The following is a 23879-nucleotide window of genomic DNA, read 5'->3' as shown; positions in this document are numbered from 1 at the left end:
TGATACAGACTATTATGCTATTATTATACAATACTGTGGACAGGATATTATGCAGCTATTGCTGTCATTTCTGAAAGCCTATAATAACACTAAAATTCTTAAATGCAGAGAAAAATGAGAATACGAATTCTTTTTCAATTATCTAATTATAATTACCTTTTTAAATCATAATTTTTCACTGGAAAAAAACTCACTGACAAGTTGTCAGTCAGTAGGATTATAGGTACATTTTATTAACAAAAATAATTCTGAAATGAAAAAATATTTTGAAAATAATTGAAGGACTTCAAAAAGATGCACCCAGTGTCAATATGATGTTAATATTCAGATATTGGATATTAACTGGATGTCTGTGCTGTTGGTTTTTCAGGTTATAACATCAAAATATTCATGAGGACAAACTATTTCTTCAAGCACCAAAAAGATTCTTATCTATGATTCCCCAAGGAATTTTTAGTAGAAAAGAAATGTCTCAAGAGGCTTTAGACATTACAGAGGCTGCAACTGTGATCCCTTAGGGCCTCATAGAGCCAGCACTTAGCTTCTCTGAAAGAGATCTTAATAAAATCCACACAGCATGAAATGGAAAGTCTAGGGGAAAAAAATGAAGAGTTTTCACAGAGTGAAACAAATGAGCTTTCTTTGTTGATTCAGAGGAGTAAGGAAATCCAACAGCGGCAGCAGCAAAACCATTGATAAGTAGTGGGTGCATCTTGTTTGAAGTTGGGTTTTGTTCACTGGCATCTGAAAACCACTGCTTTTTAGCCTTTGGAAATGAGCTCATGAAGACACAAGTTGTTATTTCATATTCAGTGATTGAGATGTAAAGCTCTAATGCCTGTCCAGTTTTGGGGACCTAACTCTGCCCAGTAGGGGAGTTTGAATGCTTACAGGAGGGTTTTTGTTTTCAGTCTCTGAAATAAAAACTACCATAAAGTTCATCCTTTGATCAAGAAATAAGTCACTTAAAATATTAACATAAAAGGTAAAGAACCTTTAAGTAGAAGATGCTCTTTCTTCAATGTTTGTACTTAAGCCAAGCTGAAGGTCATGTTCATGACTTTTGACAACCTTGTTGGAATAGTTAGGTTTCCACGGCTATTGTTTAAAATGTGGTTTTGGGGGGCTATTAGGGAACAGATACAGAGACTTTTTCATATCTGTCTAAACAGTTTTGTGGTAGCAAGCCAATACCAGAGGAGATGATGAGGAGAAAGAGGAAATAATTTAGATGGCTTTTGACTTGGTCCTCGAGCCATGGTCCCCAGACCAGCAGCATCTACCTTGCTGGGAAGGTGTCTTGACTGCCATGTCCAAATTTACATTTTAGCAAGTCCCCGGGTGATTCACATGCACATTATAGTTTAACACTCACTGGCCTACAGACTCTTTCAGCAGGTCAACATTTCATTGAAGAAGAGTGGAAGATGACGTGTGGGGCCCAAGTGAGGACATATTAGAAGCCATATTTGTACAGCTCTTTCAGACTATGATATATAAAACTGAAGGTCAGAAAGGAAGAAATATGACAAAAAGGGCAAACAACTCCAAAGAATTCTGTCCTTCATTTGGGAAAAGCAAAAACAGAGGTGTTGGTTACACTTGGATCTCCTAACTCTGGGGCCACCAACATACACATTCCTCAACTGCATTCATTTTGGGAAAAAGTGAAAACATAAATGATGTTTGTTTGTCCTGACGCCAAACTAGAATCCTATTGATGTCTGTAGACAATTACAAATGTTTTTGCTTTTCATATGAAACTTATTGGTACAAAGTTAATATTTTTTCTTATCTAAAATAAAATGATGAAAAATATAATTCTTCCAGCTCTGAGGAATTGTCTAGGGCCTCATAAAAATTCTAAGAGGTAAATAGGACTGACATACTTATTTTCAGAGGTTTTTTTTTTTTTTTTTTGACATTGTGATATAGGGAGATTATAACAGTATAAGACTCAAAAGACTAGGACACAAATTTCAACCATCATGGCATGGGCTGCTGTAAAAATATATCACATATGGTTCAAGTGGGTACTATAAGCCAGGCACTGTCTTGGGCTTGGGAGTGAATATGAGGGAAAAATATACAAGGCTCACTGCTTCTGAAGCTTTTCAAGTAGTGGGGGAAGAAAAGCCTTGGTCAAAGAATCAGACGTTACTATAGTACGTGCTGCTGGGGAGAAGCCAAGGGCCATGAAGAAGGCAATGTGGGATTGACCTGGGAGGGTTATTTTACCTATTGACTCCTCATCTATACAACAGGACAACAAGGTTTTTGTCACAGGTTTGTGTTTTTTTTAATTAAATGAAGTAATGTATGTGGTAGTGGTCAGGAAAAGGTTAATTTAGCAGGTCTATGTTACTCAAACCCTGCACATTCCAAAGAATCCTCTTTTCAGGATGGATCCTCTGCTGGTTTCTGGGATATAACCTCTGCGCTTTTGGAATATTCTGCCTATTTCTGTAAGTCGTAGGCCTTGGGCCATGCGGTCCCAGTGTGACCAGATCAATTTATTCTAACAATGCAACTTGAGGATGAATGCCTGTTTTCACTCTGATGGAGGCTGGAAACTTAAATAGCTGAGGTCAGTCCTGGAGATGCTGCATGCCTACATGACTGACCCCCAATAAAAACCCTGGACACCAAGGCTCAGGGGAGCTTCCCTGGCTGACTGCACTTCATGTGTTGTCACACACCATTGTGGGGAGAGTTAAGTGTGTCCTCATGCAGCACCGCTGGGCCGGGGGAGGGGGCGGCTGGAAGCTTTGCCTGGTCTTATCTCTTGTGCCTTTTCCCTTTGTTGATTTTAATCCTGTTCTCTTGCTGCAGTAAACCATACTGTGAGTACGGTATCTTTTCTTAGTCTTATGAGTCTTTTAGAGAGTCCCTGATCCAGAGGCTGGTCTTGGGAACCCCTTCCTCTGAGACAGCCAGCAGGTGGTAGGTTGTCAATATATTTAAATATAGTAGGAATCTAAAAAAAAAATCCTAGTCTTTTCTCTAAATGGCTGTTTTTCACATTATATTCTTCTAGGGAATCTACGAGGAATATCCTCTCTTTCTTTATCCTATCTCACCCCTCACATCCAGAATCACTTGAAATAACAGTACTGTTAGTCTTGTCTCTGCTGTGTTCTAAAAAATAAGGGAGAGCTAGAAATCCTGGGGATGTACGCATTCGTAGGAAACTGAACTCCAAGTGAGGCACCCCATAGTTTCCTTCCGGGGGAGAAACAGCCCTAACATATGGTGCCCTGGAGGAATTTTCCTGGAGAAAAGTGCCTAGCATGTTACTATTAGCCCACACCCTCCTTTTTCTGCCTCTAAATCTCTACAAAACTTGACTCTCTATGGAACTACTTCAAAATGAGTCTTTCTTCCAAATGACACACACAAGAACTCTACCAAGTCAAAAATTAAGGAGACACTTTACTTTTAAAAAGTAAGCATAGATACTTTAAAAGAATTCATTGTAGGTCTCTAGATAAAATTTTGCTGCAGATGAATTATTTGACCTCTGGCAATTTTATCCATCTTCACAGCTGTATACTTTCATTCTCACTCTATATTTTGCAAGATTGTGTACATATTTAATAACCGAATATTTATCCTCCATGTACACAGAAATCGTAAACTCTCAGCAATGGAGTGAACAGGAACATGTTCCTGAAAACCCAGTGGTGTTTCTATTCAGTATTTAAAATTTAATGTTTAATTATAGAAAGTAATGAAATTCTTTAAAGCACAGCTTTTCTGCAGAGCAGTTAAAACCAATTAACACTTTAATTCTATTAACAGTTTAATCTTTATTGTCATTTAACGATGTTAGCATTTTACTTTTTTTTAGCTGCTATGAAAAGATTGGTTACTGTGGTGAGTCAGACTTTGATCTGTGCTGAGAAACTCTGAGAAAAATGGACAGACTAAAGCAACAGTATAGAAAGTCAAGAAATAGACAAATTCATATGAGAGTTAAATATGTGATCAAAGGAGAATCTCAAATCAGTGAGGGAAAAGTAGACTCTTCAAAAAACTCTGCTGGATGCTAGCCATTTGGGAAAAAATATGTGAATTCAGGTCTCCAACTCCACTGATATAAATTCCAGACAAAGCAAATGAAAAAAAAGTGCTAGAAGAAATTATCGAAAAATTTCTATATAAACGCAGAATAGAGAAGGGATTTTAAGCTAGGATTCAAATCAAAAAGTCACCAAAAAAAGTTGGATGAATCTGCCTGTGAAAATATTTAAAAAAGAAAGAAATCATAAGATATCCTATGGCAAATAAAAACTAGAAATATATTTGAAACTCACAAAACTGATAATTTTTCATCTATGCAGTAGGCATGATGTTACTACTTTGATGTCAAACATGGAGTTGAGCATTAAATGAATTAATGTATATAAATCCTAAAACAGTGCCTGTAATTTATTATTATTATTCACTGACTACTACTAGTATTATTATTACCACTACTACTGAAATAGTAAAATATACTAAAATATGTTCCTAAATGAAAAGATAAGGTGAAAATAATGTGAATAGCATGCTAACATTTGTGTAAAAAAAGTGTGTGGGACAAAATTGCAGTTAATTGGGGGAATAAGTTCAAGAGATCTATTGTACAACATGGTGACTATCATCAATAGCAACATGTTGTATTCTTTAAAAATACTAAGACAGTGGGTAAGTGTTCTCACCACAAAAACAATAACTATGTGAGTTAATGCATATGTTAATTAACTAGATTAAGTAATTCCACAATGTATATAGAATTTAAAACATCAGGTTGTACACCATAAATACATACAATTTTATATATCAATGTAAAAACAAAGTATGTGTGGGAAGAATTTTATATGCATTTTTACTTGTATATGTATTGAATTCTGGAAGAATGCACAAAAAACTAGTAACAGTGTTATTTATTGGGGGTGAAGTGAAACAGATGGGGGATAAGTATGGGAGGAATATCTTCACTGATACCTCTTTACACAATTGATCAAATTAAACACAGAAATGTTATTGATTCATTAAATGAATTTAAGTTTTACAGCACGGTTTTGCAGGACTCTGACCCACTTCAGTCTCTGTCACTTAGCAAAAACACTTTTACTATTAAACTTACAAAATACTGTACTGACCATGAGGGCTCCTCTTATGATTTAAACACCCACCCACCAACACTACATAAACATTTATATATACATTTAATCTCTTTCTGGTTCTGCACTGACATCTGGTCCCAGTTTTAGAAGGACCAGCTTTGCAGAGTTCTGGTGTTTAATGCACTGAAACAACAACCGTAGCTGGCGCTCATGGAGCGGGCGCTTGTGCCAGCCACACTGATTACCTTACTGAGCCTCACAACTCCCTACAAGGACAACATGACTGCCCATTTTACAGAAAACACTTTAAAGGAAGTTAAAGAATTTGCCCAAAGTCATTAACATTTATGTAGCTGAGCTGTGATCCCAACCTAGCCACTGTGATTTTGTGATTATGGAGGGTAAGCTCATTATGGCTAAGCTAGATTGCATTTATTCAAGATGAGATGCAGCATAGCATGCGTAGTTCTTTCATCATGGAACTTCTTGTAGTGGAGAGAGAACACTGGACAGTAGCTGGGATAAAAATATCTTGAAGTCTCTCTCCCTCCTTGCTGTTCTTTTTCTGTCAAATCAGGTTCCCAAGATGTATACCTAAATGGACGCACCAGTAAAATGCACATTAAAGTAAATTAATCTATCAAACTCCTGAATTGGACTCAAACCCTCCCTGTACTTCGTGTCAAGTCCTTTATAAGGAGGAAGGTTTAGCAGAGCATTTGCCATCCTCCCCTGCCCCTTGACTGGACTGCTGTTTGCCTCAAACATTCACTGCGTGTGGTGGCAGTTCTCTGCTGATTTCACCCAAAAAAGTTGAGAAACCTGTGCCTACAAGAAAATCTTGGTTTTAGTCCAGGCTCTGCTGCACATTTGCTTTGTGAAATGACATTTGATCCTCCATAAAATTAAGTTTTAAATGAAGGAATCAACTTAAACGGTTTCTAAGATATAAATTTGTGCCCAAACTCTACAATTCCTTCACCTGTGTACTCAGTGATGGCACAATTAAAGTCACATTAATTAAAATATCTCTATCTTTTCACATATTTCCAAAGTTTTAATTTAATCCTATTCTATTTGCTTTCTTTTTCCTTTCAAGTTTTTTCTTTTGGCTTTTTAACTGAGGAAAGCCAGTTGAGTCTCCCTGAAACAATCTGGAGTTCTCGTCTTAGTAAATCTTTGAAAAGATATGCATATAAGATGCTCTTCTATTTACCTTACTTTGTGCCTTAAAAATTCAGAATTGAAAAATTCATTATGTAAAGATGTAAAGTAAGCCATAAGGCTTTAGTTGTCATTTGATTACCTCAATTCATTATCACAAATTATTACCATCATCATTATTATTATATGGTTACATTAATGAGTGGTTAGTAGAAAAAACATTTTAACAGATTTACAGATAATTTGATATTCATCCTGTATACATATCTCCTGGAGGCTTCATTATAAAAACATTGGATATTCCTTGAATATTAGGAATTTTAACATTTTTAACCCTCAGTGTCAATCACAGAAAGCATCCAATGTCCTCCATAAATGTTTGTTGACCAAAGTGACTTGAAAATTATCAATATGATGGCTGCAAGTACTGATTTTATAGTTTCTGATAGAAAACAAAATATAAGAGAAACATTTCTTTCTTTTTTTATTTTTTTTTGAAGAATGGTCCCGTGGTGCTGGTATATTCTTCTGAATGGAGTAGACAAAACAGTTAAAATACCAACTGAGGACTGACATGTTCATGTGCTCCTCACTGATGTACACTTGTTCTATTTTAAAATTGTTTGAGGGGCCTGTGTGTCCATCGTGTGGAACAGCTACAGACACGCACTCAAACCAGTGTTTCTGGGGGAAGAGCTTTACAAAGCAAGTCAAGCAGAAGCTTGAATTCTGTCATTTACAAATTATACTTTCCTTTCAAAGTGAATTTAACTGCCAAGTTATGGTTGGAAAATTTTGACCATTTAACATGCAATTTACCAGTATTTAGTTAATTAATTACAGAAGAAGAATTATGCTTTTCCTCACCATTTTGAGGGGAACCTAAAAATACTATCATTATATTCCCTCAGAGCAAAGGAGCATGTGATCAGAGTTTAAAAATTATATTTTTATTCCCCTTTTGCTTTAAATGTAGTTAAAAGTAATTTTAGAATTATGTGAAAGATACTTTCAGTATCGCAATTGACTATAGAGGAAAGTCAAAGTATTATAGCCAAATAGAAAAGAAATTGTATTTGATTTTACATTGACTAAGGCTTGCCTTTTCTTCTTAGGTTATATTTATTCATTCATCAACATGTTTTTGGACACTAACCACTTGTCAGGCATTGTATTAAATTTTGGATTTTCAGAGATAACTGTATTACTTTTTTATATGACAGGTACAATGTTTTTTAAAATCATGTTTTTAAAAGAAATAAGTAAATAAACATTAATACATGGGTTGCATTTGCTCTGATATACACACATTTTAATTTTTTAATTAGAAACTAAGTGAGTAGATGAGTATATGAAATACATAATGATATGATAACACCTTTTGGGGATTAAAAACCATGGGGGTTATCCTTATTATGTTAAAGTTTTCTCTAGAGAGTCTTAGTTGACAGATCGGGTGGAGTACAGTTTTTTTTATTGGCATTATCGAAACAAGCCACCTAGTAAAATGGCACAACACATAATCGTTCAAAGACCCTGGGGGCAAATACTGATTGATATTACAAAATATATAAAGCTATAACTTTTTAATTTGTTTTTAAATAGAAATCAAAATTTACTGATGGTGGAAAAAATGAATCTACTTAAGTTTTAAAAAATTAAAGAATTTCAAATGCGATTACCTAGATGTTTTATAATTTCAAATGTCATTCCCATTTAGTAAATTTTAAAGCTTAAATTTTTAACTTCATCTAAAACTTTAAATTGTATTACTTAAAAAAAATTGAATTGAAAAAGTGTACAGTTTGAATTGACTTCCAAGTAGAAGCTAAGAAATGAAATATTTCCCCATTAAAAATAAAAGTATCAATCATTTTATATTATTCCTTGATATCTTTGATCTTAGATATAAGATTGTAGTGCTCATCACGTTTCTTACTAATGTATCTTAGTTTAAGAACTGACCAATCATCTCTGTGTTTCCCCTGCCGAATCAGGTATAAATTTGTATTACAGTTCTTCTGATACCTCAGCACCTTTATTTTTACATGCCTTTTGCCCAACTAGACTTATTCCCTAAAAGCAGAGGTGGGTGGGGTTGAAAAGAAAATTAGAACAAATCCATAGAGGCTTGGCCACCCAGTCCATGAAAGGGGATGTTGCTATTTGATACTGAGGGTGGGGTTTCCACCCAGGACCCTGCAGAACTTGGGCGGCCAGGTAGCTGAGCTGGAATTCCAAGAATATTCCTCACTGTTACTTTTGCTCCAGTTGTTTTGGCTTTTTAGTTGGATATATCTGCTATTCTTGTGTTGCATATCTTCCCAATCGATTGTCTTCCTTCTTTTCCTTCCGTATTGATTTATCCTTTCTCTAAGCTTCCTGAAAAACTGTGTCAGATGTGTTCTTTCCATTATCTTAGCAAATATTTATTAATATTTTACCCTCATTTCTTCCTGTGGCTTCTTCCCTTGACTTTGAAGGATTCTTCTTTTTGAAAGCTTTTATTAGATTTTGCAATTAAACTTTTAGAGCCACTCTGTTCTTCTGAAATTTGAGGATGGCGTGTCTTCTGTATCTACTTCCTGATGTATTGCTTCATAGACCCCATTTTTACACTTTTATTTGTCCTCGCATTTGGAGGCATGCATCTAGGTTTAGTATTTGAGCAGGTCGTATGTGAGATCATCCTCTCATACTCAGATGAAATGTATGTGTGTGTGTGCGCATAATACACACGTGTGTATATAATATACACAACAGACCAGTATCTTCTATTGCTCCGTGTCTCTAGAGATCCCTGACTAACACAGCAGGTATATTTTTGCCTTCTACCTTCTCCAGCCGTCCTCTACGCCGGTGGAAACCGGACATCCCAACTCCAGGGAGTTTGAGATTGTTGAGTGGGATCCACTGCGTTTGCTGTCCTTGATGTCACAAATATCATGTTGGTGGTGGTTGAAGGATCAAAGAATGAAGAAAGAAAGACTTCAAATGAAGAATTTCTTTCTGTTTTCCTGTTTGCTTCACTATAGACACTGTCTTCAGGTTCTCTTTCTGCTGAGATCCACATGGACTTTTGCCCTCCGAGTCAGCTTGTAGTGAGAAGATAAGAAAAATACTGCCCGCCAGACCCAAGGAAGCGTTTTCTCTTCCCCAAACAGCTGTAGACCCAGCAGGACTTGGATAATGAGGGCAGGAGAAGATTACTTTAGTGTAATGGCTAACTTTTCTTTTTTCAGTATACTAAGTGCTTTTCTCTACTGAGAAAGCATTATGGATAATTTTTTCCCTAATCTACCAAGGGTTTTTATGTGCCTTGAGGAGTATTAGTACAGCAAAAGAAATATGAAGTCAGTCTTTTGTTTCTGAAATTCAAAGTGAGATTTGAGTGACTAGCCAGGCAGACTTTGATGAATGTGTAAAAGCCAAGTATAGATGATTAAATCAGTTTTACTGTAAATCATAGCTAGAGAGAGATTAGAACACGACTTAAGAGGAGACCCTGTTCTGTCTGGAGCTGGGTGGTTGTGGGAAAAGAGAAGGGACAACGAGTTAGAAAGCACCAGGTGAGGCTTGTATATCCTGATGTCTTTTATCTGAGTGGAAATTCTGGAGAAGGCAGGAATGTTTAATAAATTGGTGTCTAGGTAGGTGAGTTAAAGACTATACTCCTGACTCCCCAGTGCCTAAGTTTGGCTACAGGGCATCCAGAAATTCCTGTGTGCAGGACTGGAGTCAAAAAGAGAGGGTTGTGGGGACTCTATGATTAAACAACTGGCTAAGATCTGTGGTTCCAGTGGAGAGTGATGGCACAGCCCCACAAAGCCTAAATGAGCACAGCTAGATTTCAGCGGATGCTAGGCTGAGACAGACCAGACCAGACTACGCTTGGATCTGAGGTTCTTTTTACTCTGTAAGGCCATGTAAGATTTTTGTGTGTTCAAACATCAAACTACATAAAACTGGGAAGAAGGGGCAGAAAACAGTACAATACCTAGATGAATCATCTTTAAAAAAGCAATTAAAAATAACAAGTTAAAATTACCTCCTTCCCAGTGGGAGGGGATGCACGAGAAATATTAAATAGAAAATAAAAAGTTAATACTTTGTTAACTCTACTGAGTTGTGTTAAACCCTTGAGCCTGCTACAGTTGTAAAAACATTTGCAATTTGAAATAGTAACACCTTCACTCCTTTGTGTATGAAAATTAATTGGCAAAGGTTTTCATTTACTGTGATCTCACATTTTTCAGGTCAGATCTGCAGTCTTTCCATGAATTTGGAGGGAAAATATTTTTCCTGTTTCTGCCTACGCCTCTTTCTAATTCTTCCACTGTATCGTTCCTGGCCTCTGCAACCACTTGGGGGTGTGGAATGAACTGAATATATTTTGATTAGTATTGTTACTAAAGAGTCTCTTGTCATTGTTAGAAAGCCACAGAAAAAGCCAAAACCAGAAATGTATTCTTAGATATTGAGCATGAAGGATGTTTTACGCTAGAATGGGTTCCAGTGACCTAGATTTCAGCCACTTAAAAAAGAATCTGTTACAGTCTGAATGTTTTGTGTTTCCCCAAAATCCATGTGTTGAAATCTGACCCGCATGTGATGGTATTAAGAGGTGGGGCCTTTGGGGGGCTCTGCCCTCGTGAACGGGGTTAGGGTCCTTATAAAAGAAGCCCCAGTGAGCTTGTCTGTCCTTTTACCATGTGAGGACACAGTGTGAAGCTCCCGTCTAAGAGGAGTGGACTCCTACCAGGCATCAAAGTTGATGGCACCTTGATCTTGAACTTGCCAGCTTTGAGTGAGAAAGAAACATTTGTTGTTTATAAGCCACCCAGTTTACAGAATTTTTTAGAGCAGTCCAAATGGACTAAGACAGAGTCTAACAGTAAAGAAAAGGTGACCAGGACAAGGCATAGTTAGGTACTAGAATCCTTTCTGCTGTGGTCGTTCGTACCTGGAACGAGGAGAGTATGAATTAAAGTAGGCTAACAATGATCTCTCGGGTGAGATTCATGCTTGGTAAGAAACTGGAGGAACAGTATGGGAGGAGAGAGACAGAAGGAGCAACAGCAGCAAATGTGCGAACGGTAAAAAGAACAAAAAAACAAATGAGTCAAGTGAGTCAAACAGTGATAAAAATCAACAAGGAGAAGCCCAAAAGGTGGTTACTCAAACAGAGCACTTTTCAGTGAACAAGTTGCTATATGGTGGGGACAGAAAAGGGCATGGGAGCAAGAAAGAGGGGAGTGAAGATCAGAACCAGCCGAGGAAACAGAGTCAAAATTTAAAATTTAAAAATTATTTTCATAGTCCCATCCTCACAGAGCAGCCTAGATCTCTCATCGGCCATCCTGCCACGGTCCTGGCCGAGCGACTGTGCTGTCCTGACAGCTTGAGCTGCTGGCTGGGGAGACAGTCAGATGAGTGACGTGAGCTACGAGACACGGGGGTAATGACACCAATGTCAGGTGGCCGGTTGCAGCAGACGGAAGCAGAAGACCTCAGGGAGGGCGTGCGGCCTCTTCCCGAACTCCACTGTGCCTGATACCAGGCCTACTTTGTTTCATATATTTGGATTCTGTAAGGTTTCTGATAACAGACTGATCCATATTTTAAACAAACACTTGATGTGATTTCTGCATATTTATGTTTGAAACTAGTGCTTTTCGAGTAAGCCCAGGAGGGTTGCCTGCTCTTCTCAAGCAGAGGAGAGAACCAAGGGCTGCAGAGCACCTTCTCCCAGGACCAGAGTCTCCTTCTGCTTGTTCTCGTTCAACAAACATTCATCCATCGCGTCCCTCATATGTGCAGGACACTCTGCCCAGCCAGGTACGGGCCACAGGCTGATGGCGGTGATCGGGAAAACTCCCGGAATGAGTCAGAGTCTGGGGCTTATTTGGAGTCGTTTATATTCCATCTGCCACCTCCAGGTCACCACATCACCACGACTGGACCAAATTAATTTCTTTCATGTTTCCAGAAATATCTTCAGTTATTAATGAAAACACCTTTAAGAGAGTTGAGGGACTCATGGTAGGAATGAATGAATCATGTAACTGGGAAGTATTTATAGAAATAAGAGTTTCGATTTTCTGGAGAGGCCAATGTCAAGTATCCGGAAGTGAGAGCCATTATAATATTCGTTTTGCAAGCCGCTGGGTTGTATGGAAACATCAGTGTCTGGTGAGTCAGGAGGACGAAAGGAGACATAGGAATCCTAAGTAGCAGACAATACCGACGTGACATTCCGTGTGATTTTGGAGAGAGCTGGTTAAAGCACCTCATGCAGCTAATTTAACAGCCAGATCCCCTCCGGACTCCAGACACCTCCTTCTGGACTGGGTAGGTTAAGACTGGGAGAAGGAATGAGCTGGCTGCCTCACTCCCTCTCCCGTCCCAGCCTGAGATGAAATTCTCTGGAAGCATGAAGGAGGTGGGAGTTTACTGGAATCTTTTCTGCTGTTCTCAGCCCAGCACCAACTGTTGTAAAGAATGGAATAAAAATGCCATAAGGAAAGTAGCTGAGAGAAATTTACTCTTTTACCCTTGAGACCTAATGGGAATTCAAGCAATATACATTTCATTTTATTTTTCTTAATGGTCAAAGCCCTTAGCTGCATATTGTAAATACCTATCATGGATCAAAGCAATCTTTGCGAACAATATTTCTTTCAGCTTTGCTAGTTGCTAAAGCTCCACGAAATGTTCGTTTTAAATGCCATCTTCTCTACGAACAAAAGATCGTTTGCTGCTAAGTAACACCTATAGTATTTCATTTTCCTCACTGTATATAAGGATGGATTATAGAAATTCAATTATATAAAGTTTTATATTGCTCTTTTGTCTATGATATTAAATGCTTGAGCTATAAAATTATCTATTATTTATACAATTCATACTATTTTTTCCATCCAGGGATTGATTACACATTTCAATTCCCAATGATTATTTCTCTTGCTATTTTCATTAGGCTTTCCTACAAATTGAAGGGGAGAAAGAATTAGTAAGGTAGAAAACAAGAGAGAACTAAAAAGCAAATCTCCTGTGTTTCTTTTCAATTAGTATGATGTCAGTGGATGCGGTAAAGGTTTTGAGACCAGGAGTAAGAGGTTGAGCTGCACCAGAGTACACAGAGCTGTGGGAAGGAAAACTTACAAAGTTAAAATGATGCCTTCAGAAGGCATGGAGCATCCTGGGGAAATGCACAGAGGAGCCAGAGGGCTTGGGCCCAGCTCGGATGCCTTGGAAAAGTCACCTGACCTCCAAGGCTATGGCCGATCACCTCTAAAGCTATTTGCCTTACACACCTTAGAAGATTGCTGTGATGATCAAAATATGAATGCATTTTGAATGCGTTTGTCAAGCACTACGAAGTGATATTATTAGTGTGATTATGAGAGATGGTTTCACAAGAGCATTACACCACCTAACTGGCGAGTTAAAACATCCTCCTTCACAAATATTTTCTTGCTGTGCTTTTGAATATCACCAGCCTCTGCTACATCCCCCGATGATGGTGCATTTTCTATGTTTAGAGATGGCGTTTCCTGCTCTCAAACTGTGGCCCACAATACCTCTGACAGGCCCAATCACACCCTAGCGTGTGTTCTATCAAACTACCAATTGTCCCTGTCAGAGAATTTGCCTGTGAAAAACTGCTTCCCCTGGCAAAGTGGCAGCTTTCCATGGGGGAAATCTGCCTCTGCTTCCACCAACACAAGACAACATTTGAGAAGGGAACAAAAAACATTTTGCTATTTCACCAGCTCATGTAAAGGTCATTTTTCAACCTGTTTCTTTTGCAGTGGAAGGTGTTGATTATATAGCTCTAGTAATGTTGCCTTTTTGAATTCATTTTTGTTCTCAGGGGTTGTGCTATCTTTCCCCTATAGCAAGTTGCATTATATTTATTCCAGCAGAGCATGCAGATGATGTAGTCAGAATTGCAGGCAAAATAACTCATTACTAAACCTATTGTCAGCTTTCTGCATATTTAATAGAAATGTGCTATAAAAATATTTATAGTTGATTAGGATTGGAATAAATGAAAAAGGCTTGGTTCCTGACTTTGGATTTGGGTGACTTCATATATTTTTTTCTGTGGGGTTCTCTTTAAAACATGTCAATTTTCCTTGCCACAAAGAGTAAGAAAACAATTTCTTTTCGGGCATATTTCTTATTTCTTTAGTATTTTTTAAATATTATTGCAGGGTTCATTTTTAACCAGTTTTACTAGTAAGGAGCAATGATATATGTTTTCTCAGGATCCTGTGCTGTCATTTTAGATTTCATGATGAATATTTGTTATTAATATTTTAAATTAACATAAATGTGCTTGAATTTAACTTTAGAGATATGAAGCATTTTGCTGTTAATATAAAGGCATGCCAAAAAAAGTAATCTATTATTTATAATTTAAATTTTCTAGTTGAAAAAAAGAGTTTGGATTGTCTCCATAGACAGGGGTTTCTATTCTGGGTTGTGCTAATAATGACTTAGGTGACCTTGGACGTATTAGTTGCTCCCTGTTTGTACCCTGGCATCTATTCTCTATCCTTCCTTGTCTTGTCTCGCTGGCACTGTGCCCTGGAGAGCTGACTTCTACAAGTCTCTCTGAGACAGGTACCAAAGAAATGGGCATTTAGGGGAGATGGCATAGTAGATGTCTCTAGAACTTGGTCATTAATGTCCTCCTAGTTTTAGATCAAAGGAGAGAATTGCCCAGGCTGAAACAGGAGGCTTATTCACTGCTAATGTTTTACTCACTAAGAGGGTTGCTAGGTTGTTTGAAGGCACTCATTTCAAGATAAGAATAATAACATACTTGGATAATACCCTCTTTTATAAATATGAACCAGAAGTTCAAAGGTGTAAATGAATTAGCATCATTTTCCTCCCTGAACATATTAAGAATATCAAATCTCTTCAACAGTGATCAAAAGTGACACATAGACCCAAACATATGATTTCATTTTACAATGTGGAATCAAATTAAGATCTCCACTGAAAAGAGATTTGAAATAACTCCATATCTTTATTGAGGGAGGTTTCAATTTCCCAAGTTACCATAATATTCCAAATCCACATGTACCTTGGAACTGATGCTTTGCAGTCTAAGACTCCTCTCATCAATTAAGCCTCTCTGTTTAAGGACAGATCAGACAGGTTTTATGCAGTATATTCATAGTTTGTATTACAGAGAATAAACTTTCAATGATCCTTTAGCTTCATTCTATTTAAGAAGACAGCACTGTTTATACTGTGTTTATATATATATATGCATATATATATTTAAGTTGTCTTTTGTAACTGCAAGAAAAATAATTCTTTAGTGGTTATTTTCTCTATTTTTTGTTCTCAATAAATGTATAAAATACATACTTTAAGTAAATTCATAATAATGTCTCTGTTGCATTTAAAAAATTCCTTCCAAGGGAGAAGGCTTAAGAAAGAACTCACACAGTTAGCATTTTCTGATGGATGGCTAGTGTCAGGACACAGAGATGCAAGTGCTTATTGCAGTTAAAGAAGGCACCTGAATGTGTTCTGCAAACAACAGCACAATGTGATTGAAGAAAATAAATTAAGCTTATTTTTTTGTTTTATACAGCCAAAGCATCATTGGTCCTACTTTTATGGTTTATATTGTATTAAGCATATTTTCATTGAAAACTTTATATTTATTTCCTTTTAAAGTTTTGGTCGGATCTATAGCTAGTTACCTTGGAACCTCTGCTGAGTACTTCGTGAAGCACCTGCTGCTTGAAGAGGAAGTAAACCAAAATAAAAACTTCTCACTCTTCAAGCAAATAGTTGACTTAGGCTACACACAGCTTCAAACAATTAAGTAAACACTTCCTGAGTGCCTAGTGTGTGCCAGGAACACATATGCTTGTTGGAGAAAATAACTTTTAGAGAAGGATTTGAGGTATATATTCTATAACATTTACTAAAACAAACTCCTGAAAAAAACACAGGAGGGAACTTTTAAATCTAGATATTTGTATAATATCACAGGTACATGGGGCTACGTTCTTCTTTTTTAAGGCCTGAAGAAGGCAAGCTCTGAAATTTATATGCACTTTTTTTGCTAGTGAACGCAAGCAACGTTAATAATAAAATGATAAGAAAGCCAAAGTTGAACCTACCAATACACTTTTTGGGCGGACTGTATATAGGGCATGTCTAAGAGCAAAAGTAAAATTTCCCTCCATTCTGGTTGTATTTAGTCCTATATATAGGCATCCACATATTTCACCTCTATAAGTTTTAAAGTATCTACATTTGATTAAAATAGTCACTTTTGAATTGCCTTACTGATAATATTTTAAAGTTTGGTTTTGATTTTAAGAAATAATTTTTAAGGAAACAAAGTCATACAATCACCATGCTAACCTCATTACAAAAACCAGAGTCCAAGAACCATAAAATTTTGTGACTATTTGATGAGACAAATGGGGTTGATTAAGTACATGTCCATGTAAATTATAGCAAAAAATTAGACAGAAGATTTTCAACTATATGAATTCAGATTTGAGTATCCCTTAGGAAATCAATCAATTTTGATATTCTGTGCCAATGGTAACTTAAATTTAAATGATCTGCATTTTGGATTAAAACTTTCTATTTATCACCTGAGCAATTCTTTGAAAATTTCTTCATTGTGTTAAGCAAGCACATTTAAATTTAGAATTAGCATATAGGATCAGAAGGGGAATGCAAACATCAGTGCAAACACGAATTTCCCTGATGAGCACCACTTACTGTAATCCTATTACCTAGCAAATTTTCCTTTCAGTTCAGAAATTGGGAGGTAAAGATAATGAGTTCAAAGTCAGCCTAAATATCATCAATGCAAGTCTTGTGTTGGTTAAATCATGGCTCCAAGCCTAATCTTTAAAGCATGCTTTGTTGGTGAGAATTAATGCTTTTGTAAACCAGTCCTCAACCACATGGAGCCTAGGACTTTTAGGTGTAGATTACATTTTGCTTTCAACAATTTTAGCTATATTCTTTCCATTTCTAAGTTCATAGACTTATTAAGATCTAGCAATTATTAAACCATGATATTTGTACTCCCAATGTCTTCACTTTCATTTAGATTTTGAGCAAAGCTTCCAATTTTCCTTTTTGTCAGAATCTAGTATATTCATATATAAATTAGGAGGGTTATCCTGGTTCTCCCTTCCAGTATTCATCCAGGTCAATGCTGTCTTTAGTCCCATTAAAAAATCAGGATCCAATAGAGGACCCGCCGATTGGAGATGAAGTTGGTGCTTATAGTGAATATTATTGCGATTATTTGAGTAGAGAATTCATGACTAGGCAAGTTCTCCTCCACTTATGAGAGGCAACGCTATGAACACAATAGAAAGTGATTACTCACTCTTTGACAGGCATGACTTAAAATATCCTTCCCTTTTTAAGCTAAATAGCAGCTTCATCGTAATAGTAGAGAAACAATTTCTCTAACAATTTTATTACCTTGTTATTTCCAACCCTTGCCTCATAATTCCTTTCTTAATAAAATGTGCTGTATTGTTATTTTCAACTCACATAAGAGTTTACTGCTTTCTGAATAGAGGATTAAATGACTCAGGGCCGCTTCTTGCTGCATGGAAACTGCATGCCCCCCTCACCTTTCTGTGAACTGTGCTCTCGCCCCAACTCTTCTCTTCCGCTTGCTCACGATCGCTTTGGCTCCTCAGGGAATTTCAAATGAAAGAAAAGGCAAATCCACTCCTCAGTGTCTCTAAGACTCAGTGTGGACCCCACAGATTCCTCTGTCCTTGTTCCCTGTAGCTACCATGATACGGCGTTCTGCCACATAAGGTTGGACAAGGCAACTTTCTACCGATTTTAAAAGCATCAGAAGAGTTACACTTCCTAAAGGGATACACTTAGAAAACACGTTACTGTATTAACCATATTCTTTATTTTCTGTATTCTGATTCTTTGACATCTAGTGGCTTACTGACACTGAAGGGTTGGCCCCTACAAGGGTTGCAGGATTCCTAGAGATGGCAAACAACTAACCCAAAGGTGGGCTTTTAAAGTGCAAACCAACCAATCCAGGGCCCACACCCCCAGCCACCTCCTTTATCAGGCTCTTAAACTCTGGGGCACTATCCATCCACCTGCCCTAATCGGTCCAGGGCCAGGCATCCGACCACTAGGAACAGCCTCCTTGCCCCAGAGCCTGCTGAAATTATTCAGACTAAACAATCCTAAACCTGTTGACTTCACTCACCAGTTCCACAACAGAGGCTCTTGCCCAGTTTCCCTCTCTCTGCCCAGTTCTTCCTTGTGTGGCTCCTGTTGCCGTGGCGCCTCTTGGAAACTAACAAGCCATATTTCCAATGGAAATAATCTCCTAATCTATTGACCTCATCATACCTAAATGATAATAAAACATTAAAAACAAGTACCCATGTTCTCTGAGTAACTTTATATTTATTTATGAGACTTATTAAGTGCAATATGAAATATATTTTCTCATTTTTTCTATCATTTTCATATTTTTTTCTCATTTTTTTAAAGTTTTATGTTTTACCCACTGAGAAATATAAATAGGCTTAATGAATACTTTTACACAATAATCTTTGTGTTTTACAAAAGCTTTTTGTCATGAAAAATCACATTATGTAGGGATTAAAATCCAGAAAGATATATACACTGGATTCCAGGAATTTATGGAATAAAATGAATCAATCTCTTTGCCTGTGGTGCAAAACGGGTTAGAGAGAATTATTCCTTAAAACCAGAACTCAAGAGTTTATATGAATCAAGAAACTAAAATATGTTTTAAAATTCTTAACTGGTGAGTGGGGTAAAGGAATTATAGTATATGCATATGTTCATACCATAATAAGAAAGAATAAATCAGGAAACTAAAATATGGTTTAAAATTCTTAACTGGTGAGTGGGTTAAAGGAGTTATACTATATGCATATGTTCATACCATAATAAGAAAGAATGAACTCCTATACATGAAACAACATGGAAGAATCTAAGAAGCACTTTGCTAAGTGAAAGTAGCCAGATATGCATTTAAATTTCATTCTAGAAAAAAAAAAGCAAAACTACAGGGGTAAAAATCAAATCAATGCTCCCTAGGAGTTGGAGTGGACAGTTTTGCTCACTTGGGTGTCCATTTTTTGGAATTAGAAATAATTCAGAAATTATTCTTAGCAAAAGGAGAATTTGAAACACCATTCTAAGGTAGGAGTACAATTTAAAGAAAAATCAATTCCAGATTATAAGTAACCAGGGGAAGACATTTTTGTCAATTCTGCAGAAAGTCTGTTATCTAAAGCAATTTTGAACAGCTATAGGCGTAGTTTGAGAATTTTCTTTAAATAGCACTAAGGGTCTTGAAACAAAGTAGGGACATTTTAAGACAAATTAGCATAGGAACAGAACAGTATGGACACAGTATATAATCAGCAAAGCCTGTACAAATAATTACATAAAACAAAACCCTAGCTATTTCAGATCAAGGTTTTCACTATTTCCAAAGTGAAGAGGAAATAGAAATATCCATATTATAACACTGTTGCAATATATTTGTAGTTGATCATTTATAATTATACTTAATGTAGTAGTTACATATTAAATTGCCGCACAGTGGTCAATGTATAGTGACATTCTCAGATATATTTTTCCTGTTAACCCTTCAAAGTGTAGCATTAGGGAATAATATGGATTAAATGAGTCTCCAACTTTAATTTCCTCAATAATCTAGTAGGTAGAAAAGAATACTTTCTTAATGAGGCACAGTTTTATCTGGGAGAGTTCTATGTCACACTTTGACCTCCCCAGGAGAGACAGCTCAGCATCTTAGCCTGCTTAGCATGTTTGGAGGAAATATAAATGAATCCATTTGAATAGATTTGAGACTTGGCTGCTGAAATAATGTTGCTAAAGCATTCCTTTTTCTTCTGATCGTTTTGTTTTCCAGCTCTCTGCTGAATGAACCACTTTCTGCCAATTGTCTTAATACAGGAGTAATAGAATGAAGGCAACCATAGTAGCCTCAAAAGTCACCAAGTGCACCAGTAGAATGGGTTCAGAGTGGAAACAGGAGAGCAAATAGAAAGTCAGTGGGGACTTTCAATGCCAACAGGACTGATTCAGATCCTGCTTGTTTCAAACACAATCCCTTTACAGAGTAATGGAGCATGAGCCAGGCGCATGTAACTTTAGAGAGCGTGCGTTATTTCAAAGACTGTAAGGTTGGAAGAGATCATTCATGCGCAAAGCCAAATGTTGAAAGCTGTGGTTTTGAATCCCCATCAGGCCTGTGATTAACATTGCACTTGACTAACATTGCACTTGACAGTTCTACCACACAGAACAGGGTGCGCGAGAAGAGGAGAACCGAAGCTCCTGCAATCTGAAAAGTTGTCAGTCCATATGCTAGTTTAGCACGTGTGCACACTGCCCTGGGACCTGATTGCTACTTTTTTTTTTTTTAATAGAAAGCTCTTGTGTCCTTTCAGTTCAGTTACTGTCTTAAAATTTTAAAGAAGACATCAATGAGTCTCAGGAATAATAAATGTGGCTCCCATTTACTGTGTGCTTACCTTTTGTCAGGCACTGTGGTAATTTCTTTGTATGTGCATCATCTCACTTAATTCTAAAGACAACCACATGGCCTGGGCAAAATTAATCTCAAGTTTTTAGATGAGAAAACTGATGCTCAAAGTAGTTAACTATCTTGCACAAGGGAATTTTAATCCAGACTGGTTTTCCTGCAGATTTCATATTCTAGTTTAAATCACTTCATTACATGACCTTAATGTCAGAAATGTATAATGCAATAGGGCCAAATTTAGTCAGATATAAAGGCTTTTTCATTCTAGTGATTTTTCCTAGGTAATGGGTTTCCCATATTATATTTATTACATAAAATAACACATAATAATAAATATACAAAATAAGTTCCTGTGGCATGATTTAAGTGCACATGTATTATTTATACCAAAACTTTCTTGATTTATCTATTCTTGGAGTCATTCTGTGAGCCAATGAAAGCATAATTCAAATTACCGAAATTCTTTATACATTGACAAATACAGTCTTCACATTTTGGAGAATGTCACTGCATGAATTAAATATTTATCATATAAAAATATTGCAAAATCAAGGTGAATTGCTCTGCAACATCTCCTTCTAAGCTCTTTTTATTCAACTACTGTGGTGTATTGGTATTTATAAACATCTATTTGCAACATCTATTTTATTTACTATTTAATCGTCTGACCAGATGTATTGCTAAAAATATTTATTTTTAAGGATTACTCATTTATAAGCAATATTAATGAACCATAATTTCTGTCCTAAATTTATTTGCCATATTCCCTGTCAGTCATTTTTGAGCATATTGGTGGGTGAACCAACAAAAAGGGTGAAATTATCAAAAGATTTTTACCAAATATCAAGTTTTCCCACGAATAGAAACAATCAAGTGGCACAGACAAAGCAGGAGGAGGTCTGAGGTGTCGAAGGCAGCTCCCTGGGACCTTGCTTCCGGCTTTGGATGTGCACTGTCTAACTTAGATCACATGAGGTCCCTAAGTGAACTATGTGACTAATACACCCAACAAGAAGTGTTTGAGTTAGGAAGTATTTTTATTTTATACCCCAAATGTTTAGTTTAAGAGGCATTCTCCATGGATCTCTGCCCCCTAAGTCCATAAATTGTAGGTTTAGTTTACCATAGGTAATCCTAACCTAGGAGCATCCTGCTAAGAGCCTGCCACCGATAGGGAATCTCTTCCTAGCAAATATCACTGGTCTGTTTACCAGAGGGTCACTCACCAGCATGTTTATAAGGAGCTTAGACCAGATCACCTTCTGTCCCTTTGGAGGTCTCTTTAGTGGTACTCAAGAGGGAAATGAATCACAGATCAGGTGCTTAAATTCCTCCACCATAGTGGGATACCTTATTGAGTCCATAACTTATTTTTATTACTTTGCTGTGAGTACTGAGGGGGTTAGGGCTAAGATTGGGGTATTAATTCCTATGTGATTCAGGCATCACCATATGTCATAGTGATCTACCGTAACACCAATGCAGACCTACCATCTTGGCAGTGAGTTTTACTGATTCCATTTGAAAAGGAGGAGGTGTAAAAGCATATGAGATGGTTATACAAATCCAATTACCCGTATGGGTGAGGTAATTAAACAGATACAAGAGCGAGCAGGTACAGATGCAAGTTTTGTGAGGCTCAAGGCTTATACAATTTTGAAGGCCCTTTAATAAGAAGAATAGAAAATAAATATTCTATCTGACAAAAATACATGATCACACATGTGAACAGAGTATAAGGGCCCTCTTAGTAGTCTACAAGAATAGTCCATAGAATCTCCACAGGACTAAGAGTCAGGAAAAATTTTTTCTTCTACTACTTTTGACATGAAGTGATATTGCCTGTTTTCCTACTTGACTTAACAGTAACTTTACAAAATGGGATAAAATTAATTTATTTGACATTTTTGATGGATGATTAAAACATATTAAGTGATGGATGAGAAAGTAAACGTGATGCCTCGAAGAGTATTTGGAAAAACAAATGTCAGATGAAAATAGATTGTTCAGAATTTCAAAGAGCAAATAAGTTTTCCTACTAAAGAATAGGGTAATGGTATTTTCCGTATCTAATAATTGTAGTCTAAGTTAACACTGTTTCTCAAAAGAAATGATTCAGAAGGTATACCAGATCATTGGTTCATTTTTTATCAATATGAAAACTAAAATTTAGTAAAAAGTTCTACAAACAACTTTATTTTTAACAACTGTATGGAAATTGTGATGGTTCTTTTAATCATAAATTTAAAAACAGTGATTTTATTTGAGTATCTGTTACCTGGTTGATCATTAAAAGATTCCACTATCATCACAATTTTATTTTCATCTGTAATGGGTTCCATAGTGCTAACTGCCCACTAATTCTACTTGTAAATTAAAATATTCATTTGGAAATAGGCCTGAAGGAAAGTGTATCATGGATTCAGGGTCTTTGTGCACTCATTTTCTTTGTTCCACTTAAATGAGGCCAATTTGAAGTGTCTTATAAAGCCTGCGTTCCAGGTGCCATATACGGAAAATGAACTTGGAAGGTTTTTCTCACTTCTCCTTGCAGGGTTAATTAACTATAACAAACTAATAATATTCCCCTGGAACTGTAGATCTAGCCTGAAGAACCCCACTGGGAAAACCAAAGCTAACGGGCAGATGTAAGACCCGCAGCAAACGTGGGGCCTTGTGCTCCACGGCCCCGGGCACCCTGTGTGTGCTCTATCAAGATAAGCTTGCGTCAGGTGAAAATAGAGCCAGTTTTGAATAAACCAAGTTACAGATTTAACCTAAGCCAACTCTTCATAGTAAAATAAAGGGAACAAAAAAATACCCAATTTCATTTGAGGTTTAACCACTTTCTGGTCTCATGGAAAACTATCTTATGAGAGACTGAATTATCTTTTTTTTTTTTTTTAACTTACAGCATGTTAAATATTAACCCACATATGTTAGCATAAAAAAGACAGGACTGATGTAAAATAAAATGTAATTCTTTTAAGGCAATTATC

The 23879-nt window shown here is 36.7% G+C and overlaps 1 protein-coding gene across 1 annotated transcript in view; it reads right to left on the bottom strand.

Annotated features, from left to right (window-relative positions):
• DOK6 (docking protein 6) overlaps positions 1-23879 on the bottom strand; it is a 237007-nt gene that overhangs the window by 22649 nt on the left and 190479 nt on the right. The gene's annotated exons all lie outside the window — the stretch shown is intronic.

The sequence above is a fragment of the Lemur catta genome, chromosome 16 (genome assembly GCF_020740605.2).
Source record: "Lemur catta isolate mLemCat1 chromosome 16, mLemCat1.pri, whole genome shotgun sequence".
Lineage (NCBI taxonomy): Eukaryota > Metazoa > Chordata > Mammalia > Primates > Lemuridae > Lemur > Lemur catta.
The sequence above is the reverse complement of the archived record's forward strand: the minus strand, read 5'-3'. Positions and strand labels throughout refer to the sequence as shown.